This window comes from Poecilia reticulata, chromosome 3 (genome assembly GCF_904066995.2).
Source record: "Poecilia reticulata chromosome 3, P_reticulata-male-v2, whole genome shotgun sequence".
Lineage (NCBI taxonomy): Eukaryota > Metazoa > Chordata > Actinopteri > Cyprinodontiformes > Poeciliidae > Poecilia > Poecilia reticulata.
In genome coordinates this window covers 13,020,006-13,038,661 of record NC_088832.1, presented here as the reverse complement: position 1 = coordinate 13,038,661, position 18,656 = coordinate 13,020,006, and the positions used below count along the sequence as shown (strand labels likewise).

Sequence of the window (18,656 nt, the reverse complement as noted above, 5' to 3'; positions counted from 1 at the left end):
GCACATACACTTACCAAAACCACATGCAACACACATTTAAATGTCAAGTCACTTGCCAAAAAGCACCAAAAAAAACCATCTAATGCATTTTTGCTAAAGTTTATTCTCTCTTAATTGCATTATTTTCTGTTTTCCACCCTCACTCTACTGCAATAAAAACCTTTCACCTTTTATTTTTTTTTCACCCCAAAGTTTTCTGCCTGAAAACTCTGTGGAGAAATTTACAATATGGATGTATTCATTGAAATTTCCAGTACCAGAGACACTTGTGCATCTCCGCCTTGCGAGACGAGCAGAGCAGCATTCCCACAGGGGGGGCCTGGGAATCAATTACCATTCTCCCGAGGCAGGGGATTGGCTACCAGAGGACCACAACATCCCAGACAGCCACACGGTCAGGCTGTCATCGTTTGATTTACAAATAATCAGCTCCTAATTGTATCACATCGGTCTGCAGGTACATCTAATTTAGGAGGGAATGTGAATTCACAAGGGTTTTGGCAGGCAGAGCTATTGTGCCTTTCTGGTAATAAAGCAGAAGCAGGCACTTTAATGTTGTTGGCCCCTGGTAGCCCTGCACTGCGATCCGCACACACTGGTGGAGGTTTGGGAGCCAGACTTTTGTGCTTTTCCAGTTTGATCGACAGCTGACATGACTGGCTCTGGAGTTGCCAGTCAATGCACAGCTGAAAGTAGTCCCAGTGCAAGAAGCCCTCCGCTCGAGGAAATCTTCAAAGGATTTTTATTTTTATTTTTTTTGGTATCGTATTGTTGTTTTCTCTCAGACTGATGAAGTCCGTGTTGCAACCGCATCTACTGGACGCCGAATAGCTGTTCCTATAAAGTTTACAAGAAGAAAAGTGGTGTTTCAGTTTGCTGCTATGTCATCGGGGAAACTAAAATGTATAATCTAGTTATGTGGCACTCACAGAGCTCTTACCTTCAATAAGATGCAATGAATCATTTCAGCCTTACGAGGTAATTGCTGGTTTAATAGAGCGTCTTTATTTAGCTTATTGTCTGATCTTTTCTGCATCCATGACATCAGAAGAAGACAGCAGACTCCCCTGAGCATCAAAACGTAGACAGGTTGGAACAAAAAATAACAACGGCTCTATTAATCTACTATGTCATGACTCTTGATCAATATATATTTTGCTCTGGTTCAACAATAACCATTTATCAAGTGAATCTCAATCTGCAAAGGACAACCTTTTAAGATGTCCAGGGGAAGGAAGGGATTCTATTTAACATGCAGATAAAGTGGAACAAAGATACACTTTATTTTAGATTCAAAAGATTCACAATTCCTTCTATTAATTTAATGAAATGAATGTAGTCTATAATTTATTAATATATTAATGATCTAATGCTCTGAAAGGGGTTTTGGGAAACAATGGTTCAAACCTTCAACCATAACAAGAATTAAAATTGCACAAAGTTGGAAAATGCCACCCTTAAATAATAAGATTTTCTATAAAACGAGGATATTGAGCTTATAGAAGGTGTATAACTAAATGAGCAACATTAAATTATGAAAGGGAATATATTCATCAACCAGTACAAAAACTTTTTTATACTCATCTTTCTCTGCCTGATCTAGTATATTGATCAATTCTTTTAGAATATGTACAGAAAATAGTTTAATTTCATAGGTTAAACTTGAAACTTCATCACCAAAATGTTACCAGCTGTTCAAATAAGTCTTTGTTGTTGATTCACCGTTTTTAATTTTTTACATGTGTGTTGTTCGTTTTGTTGGCTTGAGATTTCTTGACAAAATGTTCAACTAAGAAAACCTAGCAGAGTATTATAATCTGGTCTGTGACAATGACATAAATTATATACAAGATTCTTTTTAGTCTGAGATAAATATATAGTTTTACATTCTTTTGTATTTCTTATTTATAAGCCTTTGGAGCTCATTTGAGACTCAGTCACATTTGATAAATTATATTACACTGATATTCACAAAGTGAAGCATATTATATAGATTAATTACACACAGGTTAATCATAAGAGGAATTATCATTCCTGTTACTTATATATATTTTTTTCATTTACAGATCATGAAAATATCCAGACCACTAAAAACATTTTAATACAGAACTGTGGGCTTAATGAGAAGTACGTAATAGCTTAAATGTTAGTTTTTAAAGGTACTCAATCTGACAAAGAAGCCTTTAATCAATTATTCTAATTGATTAAAGATTACTGAACATTTCTCAAAAAGATTTTTATCCCTTATGAGAAGTACAACATTTTTTGCTGCCCAGTGCTGTGTTGAGGACACAACGCAGAAGCTCATCTTGCTTATGCAATGGGCCGGCCCTGGTGGGAGCTTCTCTTACTCAAAACACCGCTGCTGTTCTCTAAGAGTGAGCGTGAGAGGTTTCTTTTAAACTCCATTATTTAACTTTGTCACTTTCCTCCTAATTGTGCAAGTTGACAAAAAAAGATTTGAGTCTTCACCCAACCTTGTTGCAGCTGCACTTGTTTCAGACTTAGTAATTGTTTAGACAAGTTGTTGGTTTTTTTTTCTTAACTTCATAGATGCTAAATTTCAATTCACATCTGCCTCACTTGAACGGCCTGTTCTCTCGTCTTTCCCATTTTGATCAAGAGACAGGATCCCCAGTGTTCTGCACACAGTACATGACTAACTAACTCAGGTCAGTCATATAAAGGAAAGGATAAATTATTAAAAATGCTTCAGTTAAATTTTTTATACAAAATTAGTGAAGGCAATCACTTCTCTCCTTAGAGAGTATATGAAAAAAAAATTCCTTAGCATATTGTTCCTTTTTTTCCAATCAAACAAATACACTAAAGATGTGTTCAAAAAGAAAACATTAATTGTAGGTTTTCAAAATCTTTTAACAATTTGTGTTGACATATAAATAAAGAAAACTGAATAACATTTGAAGTGATAAACATTGCTTATCAAAGCTTGCTTGTTGTTTTTTTTTTTTTTGCTTGTTTGTTTGCCATTGTTGCTTTTGTACTGACACATTTTCCAACTTTTTTAAATGTAAAACTGCAAACTCCGTCTCAATTACTTCCTAATCTGCACTCAGCTCTGCCCTCGATAACATTTTTCAGAAACTGCTCCCGGTATGAGTCGCTTGTGTAGTTCACTGAGACTGATATACTGAAATTGCCAGTCATTTCAGGAAAATGAAAACCATAGAGTTTCACCGTCAAACAGATTTCCTGCATTTAGGCTGCTGCTCACAGTACATAAATACAATATAGTTCTCAGGGCTTTACGACACCCAAAAGGAATATTCACAAATGCGGTGACAGTTCCTTTATTTGTTGACCGGCAGACAAGCAGAAATGTTCAAGTAAGCAGTAACACAATAGTAACATATGAAATTCTCTGATTTGCTATTTACGGTTTTCTTTTTAATAAAAAGCTGTCGCCTATGTGGAAATAGTTTCTTAGTTCTCCTTATGTTGTAAAATTGCACCAATTTTCCTTGTTTGTCTTTTATGCTGTTTCTGAGACGTCTGTGTTTTCTATATTTTCACATTAACAGATGAGGGAATTGTGCAGCTATTTAAGGATAATTAAATTCATTCTCTGAAAGGTTTTTACCATCTTCTGATGTAGCTCAAAGCCTTAAGTGTTTGGTTTAAAACCCACAAAGGAGCTACAGTTAAGAACAGAGAAAAAGGTGTGATCGAGTCGATTACTAACACTAAATACTGCACTTACATTTAATGGAATAATCTGCATGTTTTTGTTTTGTTTCTTGTTTTTTTTTTCAAAGGCATTGCAGTGAAATCTGTTTAAAGTTTAAAATAATCCACAAGCCAAAAAAAGAAGATCTACTGTCCTATTCACATAATTGTTTTATTGCTATTCATTTTTGGTTGCGAATGTAATGTACAAAGGTAGTTTAATAATAATCTTCTGTCACCAACACAAGACAAGAAATCCACAAAACCACGCCACTCAACAGGAAGTCCTGGCAGCCAATGGGATCGCAGAAGCCAAAGGCCATGGCAGCTACAGGTGCGCCTCATTCTTTACTGCCTGACTGAGATGGATATCATCAATTTCTGTTGGTAGCGTTTGCACTAAGTTGTATCTAAATAATTCAATAGCTGGAGCGACTCTCAAATTGCTTTTATTCCGAACAGAATACAAAACAGACAATGAAAAAAAAAAAAAGAGCACGCGTTTCCCTTTTCTTCTGTGGTTGCAGAAAGATTTCCTTGTCAGGGTAAAACATTGTGGGCTAAGTGATTCCATACATCTCCTCTGCTTTGTGTTGTGTGCTTCACACAGCAGATTCAAACTAACCTGAAACACAGTTCCATTTTTTTCAACATGTTCCCTTTATTGCAGCAGTACCCCCCCACCCCCCCCCACCCCCTCACTCCCTTTCTTTTTCAATGGATAGAGCAGCCATTTCAATATTAGTCAGCATGTGTACGGTCCATAGCTGCAGTTTCTTTGGAACAAATTTACAAAGCAAGACGCAACGAGCACAAACGCAGCTCCGGCACTTAACAACTCTTCCCCTCTGCCTTCTTTCTCCTGTGATTTTGCAAAGTAAACAAACATCATTTCGAGTGATTCCTCACAATCCATCCCCTCTGCCTCTGTAGTCTGCTTGAACCCGACTTGCTTGCGCTTGTCAGAGGATCTGCTTTAATCGCTTGGTGCTACCATGTGATGTTCAAGGCCCTGCTCCTCCTCCCAGCCGTCTCGTCTCTTTATCTGTCAATCACATGAGCTTGAAAAAAACATAGAGCCTTTATTTCAAGAACTGCCTGATCAATATCATCAATCCATCCACCACCCCTTCTCGCACCCCCCATACACACATGTTCTCTCCCTTCATCTCTCCCAATCGTTCCCTTTCTTTACTTCTCTCTCTCTTTCTCCCTCGTTTCTCCCCCTCTCCCTCTCCATCTCTCTCTCTCTCTCTTGCTCTCTCTCTCTCGGCTGCTGCAGCTGTATCCATTTCCTCCTGGCAAAAAGGGACTTTATGAATAAATGATACTGAATTGCTGAAGGTTCAGATACTAAATAATGAATTTCACCACCAAAAACACAACAACTTCTCCAATCATAAAATAGCTCTCCCCTTCCATATTGATTGTGCTTGTGCAACCAGATGCACAGAGAGCACAGTCTGCATCCGTGCAAGGTAGAGGACCATACGGGTGGGAAAATGTACAAAAATCACATGGATCTACATGCTTTTTTTTTTTTTTGAAACGGTAGATATCTGACAAGAGAGGCTAACGGATGGGTGCCGATGGCAGGCACACTTTCCCAGAGCTCCTGTCTCATCTTCGTGGAAACAGTGGAGTTGGAGTGAGAGAGGTGGAGGGGAAAAAAAATCTGAAAACTTTTCTTCATGGGACATTTAAAGTAAGTGCGGTCATCTATTCCGTGCCACGGCTTGTAATGTGTTGCCCAGAATGTGTTTTTGTGTGTGTGTGCGTGTGGGGGTGTGTGTGCGTGTGTGTCGAAGGAGAAAGTGTATTGGCTGGTGAGGCCATGATTTTTTTCTTTTTTTTTCCTCGGGTCATATTTGGTTGAGGTGCAGCTGTAATAGTCAGTTGTGGCTCAATGTTGAAATAATATTCTGATTAGTCACATCTCATCTTTTTCCTACAATAATGACAATAATAACAAAATGACAACAAAAGCAGCTTATGGGGTAATAATGCACGAATAGGAATGTGTCTTGGGGGGATATGGGGTTATTGTTCGAGAGGTTTTCAAATATTGTGTCCTGTTCTCACATAATATAAACATATATTACATGCTGAGGGAGAACAGTTCAGTTGTTAAGGGCTGAAGGTGTGTGTGTGTGTGCGTGTGTGTGTGTGCACATGTATGTGCGTGTGCATGTGTGGATGAGTGTGTGCACAGAAGAGAAAATCTGTAAAGCAATGCAAAAACGCAATGTGTTAAATTGTAAATGTGCCATAATAATTAACAATTAAGGTAATGAGAAAAACCAAAACAATAAAAGTATCACCTAAAAATCATTTACATTAAATACATTTCTTTTAAAATAATTATAAACTTTAATGTACAGTTTTTGTTTAAATTCTTTATGCAACTTCTTTTAGTTTTACACAGTTTAATCTGTTGTTATACAGATTGATTTTGCTAATCCAAATTATTTTTCAGTCAAACTCCTAACATGCCGGGGTTATCTTATATGGAGGCACATACAGTACCAGTGTAGCGAGTGATTGTGGTGAGGGATAAATAATTGATATCTCAATGAATATGCAAATGAAAAATAGAGAAAAGGCGTGTGGCGTGTTCCCGGTGCACCAAGCTGAACAAAAGGCCCGTGTGATTTCCATCATCCAATTAGAAAATATTCAAGCCACCATGTTGGGACCGCAGCCCGTTTAGAGTTGTTTGGGGGTCCTGAACTCGTGTAGCTTTGTGCTGTTGTCTTGAGGAAAAGCCTTTGAAGTAATTAAGTTCAAAATTTCCCCTGGTGGTGATTTTATTTCTACATGTATAGATGCATTTTGTTTCCGCAGATAATAATTTGCAGGAAAAGTCCGGGATTTGTTTTAATGATGTTGCAGCCGTTTGTGCCCAACAGACGGTAATCTCAAATGGGCAATTTATCGAAGTAGCATGTCTCATGATGATCAACGTTATACAATAAAAGGAGCGAAATTATTTTTGACTTCCTCTGCTTGCATCTCTCCGGTTTTGCATGCGAGCTCGTGTCACATCCTATCGTTTTTGTTGGTTTGCTTTAGCCTCACAGCCAGCAAACTCGGGGAGACGGGAGCCGTGTGCAGCACGGGCCAGAACAACCTTTCAGCCACAACTCTGAGAGAAAAATTAAAATTTGATGTTGATCAAACAAGCTGAGAGCTTGAGATGACAGGGGCTTTCTACTCTACTAACCCCCGTCTCTTTCCATTTGGCATTACCGCTGAGCTGCAACTCAAAATTGCCCAATTTTTTTTTTTTTTTTTAGAGCGCCATCAAATCCAACTTGCAAATCAGTCTTTTCACATTTGAACCACATTTTGGAGCTCTGGCCACATGAGTATGACGGACTCTGTCCCTTTAAATATTTTTAAATGATTAATTGGAAAAGCCAGAGGAAGAGGAAGAAGATGTGGATTTTGTTAAATTGTCAAGTGATTTGAAAATTCATCAGCGATACACAAGTTTCCACTTTATTAGTGTTGTAGGGTTGCTAGCAAAAGACAGGGATTAAGAACATCTTTTTGACAGGCAAGCCTTTAAATGATCCACCTCATCTTGGGGTTCAGGACTCAAACAGCCCCCCCCCCCACTCCCACCCTTGTCCCCACATGCGTACACACACACACAAACATGCACACACCCCAAGGGACCTGGCTCTCTGACAGGAGTCACAAGGTTGAGTTGGTCATTATGGAAGTCCTTGACCAAAGCTTAACACAAACTTACAATCCTGAACATCGGTCTTCGACAATCCCCAGTGAATGATAACATGGAAACAAAATATGTGTGAACATATGTGTAGGAAGGCTGACCACCGGTGCTGTCGAATCAAATAGGGTCGGCATGTTAGCCCTGTACTGCTAACTGCTTAGATAATAGGGTATTCTCCCACAAACTCTCCCATGCTGTTATATATACTGTCAGCGCTTCCCGATGACTTGGTACTGCAGGGGAAAAAAAAAAAAGCTTTAAAAGATTAATCTGTAGCACATCTAAAAGTCGTTTTATATCTTATTTCCTTGTTTCCTGAGCCAGATCTGAAGGTGAAAAAAAAATCCTTCCTCACTCTGTCGAGCCCCTGAATTATTAGAGGCATCAATATCTTTAGCATATTGCCAAGGGCTTCCAGACAGTATCTGCTTTCATTATTAGTGTCAGCTCAATTATAGCTCACACCCAACTGTTTCTCAACATCTAATAGCATCAATCGACAGGGATAGTTGACGAGCCAGCTCTCTCTTTCTCTCACACACACACACGCACGCGCACGCACACACACGCAGGCCTGCACACACGCACCCTCACGACCAATGTGTGTGAACATGAGTTAGCACATCACATCCGTCTGTGCTTTCTGTTGCGCTCTGTCATTCTGCTAATGCACGCAGCTGAAAGGAAGCACGGGACTCATAATGGAGGCCATGTTCTTAGTGGCGATGAGCAGCTGATGCAGCCTGGCCCATTTTCATCAAATATTAATGGCATGGAAAAATACACCCGGACTGAGGCCTCGTCCGCAGCCAAACCGAAGAGGCTGGGGGGAAAAGAGCGATGGGGAGAAAGTGCACTGAGTGTGTTTAGAAGTACCGTCTGATGGCCATAATTAGGGCCGCTGCAATTAAAAATTCAAAAGCCCCAGTTTATTTGAGCACATGAATCTTCCGCCCACTGCTGCATTTATTTCCCCTTTTACAAACTATTTTATTTTACAGCATCAATTGAACCGCAGTGTTTCCTCTCCAGCCCTTCCTCTATCTCATGGCTTACTTTTCTCAAACTCTGCATTTCAAGTGAGAGCTTTTGGAAAAGAAGGAGAGCAGTACTTTTTGGAAGATGTTCATCTCAGCTTTTTGGAAGCCCTTATCAGGTTTGGCAAATAATGGCAGCCGTTAAGAGCAAAAACTGGCAAATATTCAGACATAAGTGATAAATAAAATTATTTGAGATGATCAATGCATTTAGGACAGGGAGGTAATTTATTTTCAGACATTTCAGCTTCCCCCCCTTAAAACTTCACAATAATAAAAAAAAAACTATTGTGAAATTAAGGAGACAAATCCAACATTGTTTTGTAGTTTCTTTCTTTTACTTCCTCAATTAGTGTAAATATAGCTCAGCTGTTAGCACTAACAAAGCCCATAAAGCAGGAGACAAATGGATGTTTCTTGTACTTTTACATTAGTAGAAAAACGCTATCATCTTCATGGTTACATTATTGGCAGTTATTATTTATAAAGCAATAGAAGTGCAAGAGATATTGTTGGGGCTTTCCTGTATAGACCATTGATTTCAATTGATTTGATTTGAATTAATAAAAGTTGGGAAAATGGAAAAGAAATGCTGAAATCAATATAAATTACACATAGCGCAACAGGGTGCCGTATTTGCTTCTCAACAACATTTTGCAGCGTTTTTGCACTAATACACAGCTACAAAATTATATATACTGCTCAAAAAAATAAAGGGAACACTTAAACAACACAATATAACTCCAAGTAAATCAAACTTCTGTGAAATCAAACTGTCCACTTAGAAAGCAACACTGATTGACAATCAATTTCACCTGCTGTTGTGCAAATGGAATAAACAACAGATGGAAATTATTGGCAATTATATTTCATTCATTCAGATCTAGGATGTGTTATTTGAGTGTTCCCTTTATTTTTTTGAGCAGTGTATTTGGAATCATATGTATGAAAATACAAATATTCACTTCATGCTCTGTATTCATTTAACAGGAGATGCAAGACAATTCAATTCAATTAAAATAAAATCTAACTCCAAGTATTGTAAAGATGATTATTGCAGAGAAAAATGATGATGAAACTCTGAGAACCATTAAATAAGTTGGTGCTGTGTCTGCAGGCTGTCAACAGCAACAGAAAAAAAAACACATTTAAACACAAACCAGAAAATACCTTGACCTTTAACATTAACAAAGCTGCTAATGCATGAGAGATATGAAATGCACTTTCTGTGATTTACAGTTACTTAAACCTTCCCATTGCATTTCTTTATTATTGTTTGCAAAATCTTGGTTTTATTATTATATTAGGTAGGTAACATCTAAATCAAAAGAAAGACTCCTAGGATTTTCTTGCATACACTGCTCTTTTCAACTGAACTGAATCCCACCAATGTGAATTGAATTGAATTGAATTGAATTGAATTGAATTGAATTGAATTGAATTGAATTGAATTGAATTGAATTGAATTGAATTGAATTGAATTGAATTGAATTGGGAGTACTGTGACTATTGGGAGTGTTAATAGCCAGAGCACAACTAGACAAATTGCTACAAAAATTTTGTTACAAATAAATGTGATTTATATATATATAAATATGATTTATATATATAAATCACATTTACATATATATCTGTCTATATCCATCCATCCATTTTCTTTACACCCTTGTCCCTTAATGGGGTCGGGAGGGTTGCTGGTGCCCATCTCCAGCTAACGTTTCGGGCGAGAGGCGGGGTACACCCTGGACAGGTCGCCAGTCTGTCGCAGATATATATATATATATATATATATATATATATATATATATATATATATATATATATATATACTCCTATTCTTCTTCCACCAAGCACAACCTTTCACCCGAAAACGTCAGTGCTTGAGAAATCTGGCCATCTCCTTGCATGATTGTACAGTCACCAAACAAACCTTTTGTGTCAGCATCACAAGCGAACAATGAAAAGTTGCGAGATAAATGTTAGGCTTCTGGGAAAACATTGTGATCTCGTGTTCCTTTTTACCCTTTTGTCCCCTTTGCTCTCGCTATTATCTTTTTGTCGTTTTCTACACACTTTCTCCTCTTTCTTCTTCACCTCTCGCGGTCTCTCTGAGTTGCGCTCACACACAGACATGGCACACATTTGAGCAGCCTATTCCTCTTTTGAATAACACCTCTTTTATTAGTTTGGGTCCTTTCTCTCCTGCCTGCTTTAAACAGAGCGGGGAGATGGGATTCTAAAGAGCTGCCAGGGGCTCAGTTTGCACAGCGCTTTGATGTCATTGAGATGCTATGAGTGCAAACGCGTGCACACACAGACTTCCACACTGACTCCCACACCGACTAGACACCTCCACATTGCCAGACAGCATCCCCCCTCCACCACATGCACACTCGCGCAAACATGCATTCACTAATTCTGTGCTTGTAGCTGCAAAACAATACTTGGATGTGAACACTTTCCCAATTTTTTTTTTCTCCTCCTGTCCTGTTCTTTTCTCACTGTCCCTTGGTAACATTTTTCTGCTTCTTCATGAAGAATTTACAGTATTTTATGAAGAATTTGCCTTAGTTGGCACTCTAACCTCGCAGACAGTCGATAATGTAGGGATAATGATTAAACACTTTTGGATTTCCTGCTGGGGAATAAATTGGCATTTGCACACACACCGATTTTCATCTGTAGTCCTGATAGGTTAAGGAGATTATATTTATCTTTTCAGTTGGAGGTCAAGAGCCATGGGAAATACAGAGAATAATCAGAACTAGGTGCATGTCTTCATTATGTCCAAATGAGGCTGGGATAAATTGGACAAATATGACACATGCCCATTCAGCACTTCATATTCATGACCCTATTAAAGTGGACCAGAGTCATTTTCTGAGCAAATTTGATCAGATTTACCTGCGGCACTGAAGCTGATAAGTGATCATCAGCGAAAGGAAAGAGAATGTAAAAAACTGAAGGGATGGGAGTGTAAGTGACAGAAATGCATTGATTCACCTGCGAGTTCCAGTGACTCTTTACCTTAGTGTTATATAACTCACAGTTCCTGCTTCCCTCCTCTCCATCAGACTCAATTGTGTGCGTGCGTGTGTGTGCTTCCAGCCAACCCTGACTAACAAGCATATGTTAATTATGAAGGAGATCACACGCAGGTCATCCAGCACTCTGCCACTAAAAAAGGAGCAGGATGCATCACTGGAGGGCATATCCAGAGCTGGGGGTGTGTACCCCACCATCCCACACCAGCTTACTCTCCCCCCAGTCTCTTTTGTGTGCATGTGTGTTATTTGTTGATCCATTTAAAACATCATTTAAAATTATGCTTCTCAAACACCAAACCACACGAATGCAGCTCAATACTCTTTGTAAGTGTAGAGCCAAACAAAGATTTGCTCATCTGAAGATTGAGCTTTTTGTGGTTGATTTCAAACTTGCAACTCAGGTGAAAAGTTGCTTTATTAACTGTCCACCAGCAGCTGACTTTAGGGGTACATTTACGGCAAAAAACAAAGAAAGAAAAGAAAAAAAAACCTGGTTAATAGAAATTAAAATTGTATTTAACATATCCTCTCATGTAATTAATGCTCAAAAGCTGAAAACATTCAAACTCAGTTCAAATGCATTGTGGGTAAGCTAAAATCTATTTTTATGTTTGAGCTGTTTGTCATCACACAAAATTGATTTGAATTGAACTGAACTGAACTGAATTGAATTGAAATGAAATGTACCAAATCTGAACTGAACTGAACTCAAATGATCTGAAATAAAATGAACTGAATTAATCCCAATCTGATAACACTGCAAAAACTGAAATCTTAGTAAGATTAAATATCTTAAATTAAGGAGATTTTTCTTGTTTTCTTTCTAACAAGATAATTTTTCTCACCAAGAGGGATTTATGTTAGAATATTTTTCTTATTTTAAGTGTTTTTGTACTTAATTATCTCAGTAAGATATAAAAGCTTAATATTAAGAAAATATTACTTATTATGAGTAAATATGTGCTAGAATCTAGAATATCAATATTTACCTATCAAACTTCAAGTCTAGAACTTATTTTATATAAGTAAAAATTTCTTATTTCAAGCACAGAAAGCGAAATCACATACTTAATGAAATGTCTTCAGATAATTAAAACAGACTATGTCCAAATGGAATCCTTTGTGTTGTTGTCAATGAAAAATAAAAAACCCCATGAACTTATACTCTTGTATAAGTTGGCAGAGTGTACTGGAAATTATAATTTAATATTTAAACGGTTGACATTTAACACAACAATTTCAGAGACTATATCAGTTTATATATCAAGATAATTCTTGGCATGTTTCCGTCTGCTGTGGACCTTAATCTGATCTTCTTGATGCAAGATGTGGGACCTCTTATTGACATGTCATGAAATTTCTATTGATGTGTGATTTGAAATGGCTGGTATTCCACACAATGAGATTAGAATCAACAATATTGATTAGCTCAATGTCATGATAAATATTTTAACTTTTGGTTTATAAAGTAAGAATTTGAAATATAAGTTACTAATATTAGTTTGAACAATATTTTATTCATCATGTTTGTAACCCCTTTTATGACATCATACAATCCAAATGGGAAAGCGCCCAAAATGGCAGTGAGATAGTATTAATGTTCGATACAACAGATTTTCTTTCCGATCCAATACCGAGTAAAATTTAAGCTGGTATTGGCAATACAGATCCCATACTTTGTGCAAAGACAGTTAGTTTGTTTCTTAATTAAATAAAAAATAAATGTAATCCATATCTTGGCTTCATAAAAAGAACACAATGTACTCTGATGCACTCATTTTAAACTCAGAAGTACATTGAGACAACAATCTCGTTTACTATAAGCTATTTTAACTCAGCAGAAATATACAAAACATGTGAAAATGGAGTTGCAAACTAAAAAAAGAAATTAGTAAAGTAATAACCCTACTAAATAGACTGCTCAAAAAAATAAAGGGAACACTTAAGTGTTCACTTAAGTGTTCCCTTTATTTTTTTTAGCAGTGTACATCATTGTTTAATTATTAAAACTACTATAAAATGACAGCTGAAATACATCCGTGTCACTTTTATAATCTGTCAACATGTCCATTTCTGAGTGAGTGAGCGTCAGCAGCACGCTGCGCTTGGGCATTACGTCCTTACACATTACATACTTACCAAGCGGAAGAAAAAGTAGTTCCCATTAACAACGTTTCATTTAGGCAAGATCTCAATAATTTTGTTACTTTCTAACTTGCTCTTGTTAATCTACATTATCTCAAATTACTAAAGTGTTGAAAGTATTGATCCTTGGATCTGAAAATAGATTTTAAAGAATTAAGTTCTGGTATCGAAAGAATCGATATTTCAGTATCAATCCGCACATCACTAACGGCAACGCCAGAGATCATTTAACTGCCCTGATTAACGGTTGATTCAGTTGCAACAGCCTAACTAAGCTTTTATCTACTGTACTTTTATAAGATTTTCTTTTGGCCAATTTTCTAATCTCGGTTGGACATGGATGAAGATGGAGGACTTTTTTACGTGTATAGACCCTATAGCTGCTGTACTCAGAGGTAAGTTTAAAGTTGTCTGTCTTTCTAAGATAAGCTAACTGAAGCTAGTTAGCATGTCGTGAAATGCCAATTTTCATCCGCGGTTAAAGAGCCGCTCTTGTAAATATGAGCTTTGAACAGTCATTAACCACAATAGATGTGGCTTAAAAATAATATCGACACGAGTTCTTAGTAGCTTCCGTTTTTTAACACAGCTAAGGTGGCTTCTCATTCGGGAAATGGTTAAAGGGCAATTCCGCCTAGTATTTCACTAACTGAGGGTGTTTTATGTGCTGTAATTAAAAACTTAAATGCAATGAGTTTACAAGGTTAGATATTCCACACTGTTACCAGGATATTTTAAACACTATTTTTAATTAGTGAATTTAAGTAGTCCTTGTTTGATTTAATTAAAATAACTTTCTTGCCATGTTGAATTCATGTAATATTGTAATGGAGCACATGAACTAAAATAAGACTTGTTTTATTTTTCAAGTAAACCAAACTGTTGCCATAGTGAAGCCTATGCCAGACACATCGTCAATCACGTATTGCACCATCTACAAGAAACTTTGGGAATTGCAAGTGACGGTGTCCTTCACATTCTCAAGGTAAGAAATTTATGATACTGATTCATCATTACACTGATTAGTCCCTAAAACGTGGTTTGTTTTGTGATTGTTTTTCTGTCTGTGCTCCAATTAGCAGATGACCCAACAACTTCAAACAAGACCACTTTTCAGCTCTGCGGTGATCATGAAACCAACTTTCTACTGGCCATTGGAACCATGCCTTCCCTGATCTTCTGAAAGGAGGACATCATAGCTACTACACTTTTCAGCATCCGTGTGTGGGGCCACTCCTCTCTGTGCTGCTGACAGACGTCTTGAGAACGCCGTCCGTAACTGAGGCAAGACTTCCACATATAAAAGGCTATGGCTTATTGGAAGAAGTTCATTGCGGAGGAAGCTCCTATTGTTGACATCTAATCCCAAGATTTTTTTTGCTTTGGACAATTTGGTTTGCTTGACTCTTAGGGCATCTTATGAGTGCGGCAGATGTGTCAGATCTTCATTGTTCTGTCATTTTACAGGATTGTTTCAGAATCAGATGCCCATCCAGACTTTATTCTGACCAGTAGTCATGTTTTATTGTGCTTATGTGAAACTTAAACGTAATAAATATGTTAAAAGTAATTGAACTCATGTCTTCATTTCAGCAAGCCAATAACATCTCTTGTTCCAGTATTCACAGGATCAATTTTTGGATTTTTGTCTTAGCATAAGAACCTTGAGTAAAGCTGTGACAAAATATATATTTTAATCCTATGCAACAATAAAAATAAATTAGATTTAGGTATATCACTGCAAAAAGTCCCCTTTCAAAAACAAGAAAAAGAAGTACAAAAATAGGGTATAATTTTCTTAAAATAAGAAAAATTATCTGCCAACAGAACAAGAAAATTTATCTCGTCAAGATTTTCTAAAACAAGAAAAAATATCTGACCAAGATAAACCTACAATATCTTAAAATTAGTGTATTTGTACTTAAAACAAGCCAATTTTACTAATATAAATAGAATATATGAGATTTATTTTCTTAATACATAGAACATTTTTCTTCAAATAAGAAAATTTTACGCTATTTCAAGAAATTCAGTGTCGAGTAACATTTTCTTTACTTGAGATAATTTTTCTTAAAATAAGATAATATATCTTACTCGTATAAGTAAAATTGGCTTGTTTTAAGTAAAAATACACTAATTTTAAGATATTGTAGGTTTATCTTGGTTAGATATTTTTTCTTGTTTTAGAAAATCTTGACAAGATAAATTTTCTTGTTCTGTTGGCAGATAATTTTTCTTATTTTAAGAAAATTGTACCTTATTTTTGTACTTTTTTTTCTTGTTTTTGAAAGGGGACTTTTTGCAGTGTAGACATCACTCTCCCCATTGATTACATTAACTTGCAAATAAATTTTGTGAAGATTAAATCAGTTGACGTTGGCTAAATGCAGCACACGTGTGTAAATAAAGCTACAGTTCAACAATGGTAGAAAGATTCTTCTTGAAAGTGACATGTCTTAGTTTTCACAATTTTGTTGCTGACAACCTCTGGAGTTACTGCAATGTTATTCATAGAGTTCATTGTGGAGTTTATGTGTGCTTAAAAAAAACTGATGCTTTGGAAATGGTTCATTGGCTAAACACAAAAATAATCACGGTTTCTCTGACTACTTATTCACAGATTCCTGCGGAAAGTGATCATTTTTACATTTTTCATCAAACCTACGGCACAAGAAACATCAGGGTTGTTTGAAATATCTTCAGTTGAGAAAGGGGAAAATATTGTCCTGCTGTTGTTGTTGTTTTGTTTTGTTTTGTTTTTTTTACAAGGTAGCCAAAACTGCAAAAAATAAAATAAAATATTGCATGCTGTGAAAACTCTCCTCTGACAATCTTTCAGCAAGCAGTAATTGTTAGTCATGCCAAGCTAACGCTGTGTCCTTTTATTTCCCAAACCTTAGCCCCCCTCTCTCTCTCCATTCCCTTGTGGCTTCCTGACACCCCCTTCTATTCTCTTTTTCTTGTCCTGTGTCTCTCCATCCCACACACACATACAAACACACGCATACACCCCCTCCGCCTCTGTACCTCCTGCCCCAGCCTCAGGTCTTGCCCCAGAGCACATTGATTTTGCTGTATAACTAATTACTGCTCGTAATCTATTCATTTCACCACTGCCAGAAAGGACTGCAGCTGTCAAACTTCAGCACGCCAGGAAACTGGGGATGTTAATGCTGGACTCTGATGGTGGTGAAGTTGTAAACTTCAGAGTTAAGACAGGAGATTGAGTAAAAAGAAAAACACCAGTGACTGGTGTTGATATTTCAAGGATATGGTTTAGGATAACCTATGTACATATGTGGGAGATGCGATGTTATTTGTTCTGAAATGCTGTGTGTTTTACAGTAAATATAACAGGAAGGTTTCAGAAGGTGTCTTAGCAATACAGAGCATGTTTTATCAAAAGCCATGAGGATTGTAAAGAGTCTGTTTGGGAAGTGTGGGTTGAGCCCTTGTGTTATTTTTGTCATCTGTGGTTTATGCCATTGTTGCCCAGGCTCTTTCCTATTGTTGAATCTTTCACACAAACCTTGACTGAGGACAGAGGGACCTGCAGAGCTTCAGATGTTGTCCACTGTGGCAACCCTGGTTTCTCCATTTATGGTTAACGGCTCTCGTGGTTTGCTTCAGTCCCAATGGCTTTTTAACCTTTCCAAACTGACATCTCAATGACTTTGCAGCAAATCTATACCTTTCTTTAGTAATATGTTGGATTTTTATCCTACTTCATGTAGTTAAACAAATTTCATTTAAGCACTTCTTGCTTCTATACGTTCTGAAATAATCTGGCCTGTGTGTGACTAATAATACTGAATTCAGCTTCTAAAAATGTGGTTAATCACATTAATTTCATTACTAGACTAAAAGGATATACTTTTTTTCACAGGTTCAGGTTGCTTTGGAAAGCTCTTTAGTAAAGTAAATGATCATTTTAAAAATACCTTTAGTATTTACTTTATTCTTGTCTGATGTTAAAATCAGTTTGTTAACATGAAGCACTTATTTATGTGATAAAACGCAAAAACAGAAGAAATATGAAGCAAGCACACAATTTCAAACACTTTTTACTGAAAGACGTGTTCAGTCCACTATAATTGAACTTTAGTTTATTTGTCTAAAAAGTGAAAAAGCGAACTATGGCCTGCCTAAAAAGCGATTGAAGTGATTGAAGTAATCGATTAAAGTGAACTCTGCAGCGGTTTGAATGCATATGTGGATGCAAGTGGACAAGAACTGATCCAAAAGGAGGAAGCAAACTATAGCACAATGCATTCTGGGTAAATACAACCAAAATCAAACCCTTGAGTCTAACACTAGAAGGTGAAATAGCTCAAAACCTTTTACCAAAGACAAAAGAGGAATCCTATAAATAGTCAAATCTGATGCCACTCTCATTTTGTTGTCATTTTGTGACGAAGACGCTCATGTCTTCTTTGGAGGTTTTCATGTCGTTTCCCTCAGAGTTTAATGGTGCAGCGCCTCCAGAGGAGAGAAGGTGAACAGGCTTTTCAATTAGCTTGGATGTTCAACAGTGAAGTTTAAAAGTAAAATGACAATAATATTTGTTCCATGGGTTACAAAATATATTTAAGTAAGTGAGTATTATTTCAGAATGATAGAGCACAAAAAATGAAACATGATTTAAAATTTAAAAACCGATGAAAACTTTATTACTTAAAAGATTTAAGGGAAAAAATAAACACTTTAAATTTTGACAAAAAGGATGTTGATTTGATTACAAAGTAGCAACAATTGCCTAAAACATGCAGTTGATTACATCAAATTTCAAATTACATCTTCCTAGCTCTTTTACAAAAGATCCACTACCCTAACACTAGAAATATTTATGAATTACGTACTGAAATTAAAACATTTATGCCCCTGTGGTGGTAATATCAACCTTTTTAGCTATTTTGTAAACAGTTTTGTTCTTTTATTGTGTATCAGTAGGTATCCAGCAGCTGACAGAAACTGTTAGATTTGGACCTGCACATCACT

General features: G+C 36.8%; 1 protein-coding gene and 2 long non-coding RNA genes across 11 annotated transcripts in view; 2 read left to right on the top strand and 1 right to left on the bottom strand.

The window, feature by feature from the left end:
* The window catches only part of LOC103461988 (POU domain, class 4, transcription factor 1), a 52,910-nt gene that overhangs the window by 11,441 nt on the left and 22,813 nt on the right, over positions 1 to 18,656 (bottom strand). The gene's annotated exons all lie outside the window — the stretch shown is intronic.
* LOC103461991 (uncharacterized) overlaps positions 4,396 to 18,656 on the top strand; it is a 79,150-nt gene continuing 64,889 nt past the window's right edge. For 2 of the 3 annotated variants that reach the window (XR_533252.3, XR_533253.3), the window contains exon 1: positions 4,396 to 5,392. This is a non-coding gene — a long non-coding RNA (uncharacterized LOC103461991). The remainder of the gene's footprint in view (positions 5,393 to 18,656) is intronic. The other variant, XR_533251.3, reaches the window with a different exon arrangement.
* On the top strand, positions 13,534 to 15,228 carry LOC145550994 (uncharacterized). Its single transcript, XR_014086757.1, has 3 exons — positions 13,534 to 14,053; positions 14,529 to 14,643; positions 14,738 to 15,228. It is a non-coding gene; the product is annotated as an uncharacterized LOC145550994 (long non-coding RNA).